The following is a 2,068-nucleotide window of genomic DNA, read 5'->3' as shown; positions in this document are numbered from 1 at the left end:
CGCACAGTCGGTCGAAAGCGCAGAAGATTCGCTCCATGAGGATCTCTTCAGTGACCAAGTCGAAGGTGTTGTGGAGGAGTTCTCTGAACACCACACGATCTAGACCCTGAAATGAGAACGGTGAGAAACCTTTGTATGTCTACGCTCTAAAAGTGTGGCAACACATAGAGCGATCAACATCGAGCGATGTCGACTGAACTGTCCACAGAGTCCACACTGCGTCGATAACATAGTTCCTCCTCGTCGATCGAAGGCCGGTCGACTATGCTTGGACACACCTCAAGCCAACCAGAGCGGAGGTCCCGAATTCGATTTTCGGTAGAGCCAAAGTTTTTCTGGTTCTGTTCTTGGAATATGGGGTGCCCACAGCCTCTCAGGCACTTTTGTCGAACTATAGATCCAATCGATTCTGCTCGACTAACGCGTCTGCCTTGTAAGCGCTGGGTAGTGGTTTTGATTCCAGCCCTCAGCGGATTTTATCCTAAACAGATGAGTTTCGTTCTCAGAACGGCTGGCTTTCTTCTATCCAGTCCTCCTTCTCTCTTCACTTTTATTCTCCCTAGCAAACCTCTTTTTTTTACTTTCCTTACCTATCCTATATATTTTTTTTTTAATTTACATATTTTACCTGGTAGCACCAGGCCAAGATGTTAGAGACACGCAAGTGCGTTGTTATAGGTTGTATATAGCTCGTACCTACCTATACGTAGGTAAGTAGGTAGGTAGGTAGTAATGGGTGCGTTACTGTAGGTAGTATCAGACAACCTAGGTCTACTACACCTACATAGATCCCTACCCTACTAAAGTTATCGCACGAAACAGATAAACCTACCTATCAACGTAGGAGTAGGTATTAGGTAGGGAACTTCATATACATATAGGCTAGTATCAAAGTAGGGGTAATGGAGCTTCCTGCTGGTTTTACCACCCTCCTGAAATTGCTTCCTCTCAAAAAAAAAATAGAGAGGACCTTGTGAAATGCGAACCCTATGACTGTACCTTATATATGAGGTAAGTTTGATATCGCTCGCTCCCGGACTATAGGTATCTACCTATCTTCAAAGGTACCCACGTGCTGTTTGTTCCGCTGCGCTGCTATAAATGAATTTGAAAAATTCAATTTACCTACTTTATTTTCCATATGACCCAAATTTTTATATTGAACTTGAAATTGAATGGGTACCTATCATAAGAAATTGAAGAAAAGGAAATGCAATAAATACGTTTCAATATGTTTTTGACACGTATATGTACATATTATGTAGGTACCTACCTAATATTGTATAGAATTGTAGATCTAATAAAAATGAATATTCGTTTGTTTGTGTGTTTGTTCGAACTTTATGCCTGGCCAAACCGCTCATCCGATTGCTATGAAACTTTGTCAACTTATTGCTTGCACTCCCGTGAAGGTTATATTAAGCTATTTTCCGGTTCGTTTTTGTCAAGCTACGCCGAGCAAGACCACTAAATGGATGAGTGACATGAGGTTTATAGAGAAAAATTAAAGTTATCCGATTTCAATGAAATTATTTCCTAGTTTTAATGAAATTATTTTCAAGAACGGCCATGCCTTAAAGAACACTTAAGACTAGAATAAAATGGGATATAAGACTTACCTACCATATAAGATCTGAGCTAAATAAAATAAAATCTATACCTATGTTATTGGAATATACCTGCGATGACTAGAATTGAATTACCTACATAATATATTACATATTTTCGATGGCGGAACCAGCTTCATTTTCCTCACAAGGCTAAATGAACCTAATAAAACATCTAAAACGTATCCCAGACGGTCGCACATCCAAATACCAAAGCGCATCATTGTTGCTCAACTTCAATGATCCATAAAGATCCAGTGCGCCAGCCTAGTTAGCTTAGTTGGTAGTGCGTCTGCCTTGTAAGCGCTAGGCCGCGGGTTCAATTCCCGCCCGGGGCGGATTTTATCCTGATGGGATAATGTTCGTTCTCGGAACGGCTGGCTTTCTCCTATCCTGTCTTCCTTCTCTCTTCGATTTCGGGACGATAAGACCATAGCAGTTAAAGTTCCCTCTGTCAAACC

Source organism: Diaphorina citri, unplaced genomic scaffold (genome assembly GCF_000475195.1).
Source record: "Diaphorina citri unplaced genomic scaffold, Diaci psyllid genome assembly version 1.1 scaffold4517, whole genome shotgun sequence".
Lineage (NCBI taxonomy): Eukaryota > Metazoa > Arthropoda > Insecta > Hemiptera > Psyllidae > Diaphorina > Diaphorina citri.
This window is presented reverse-complemented; position numbering follows the sequence as displayed.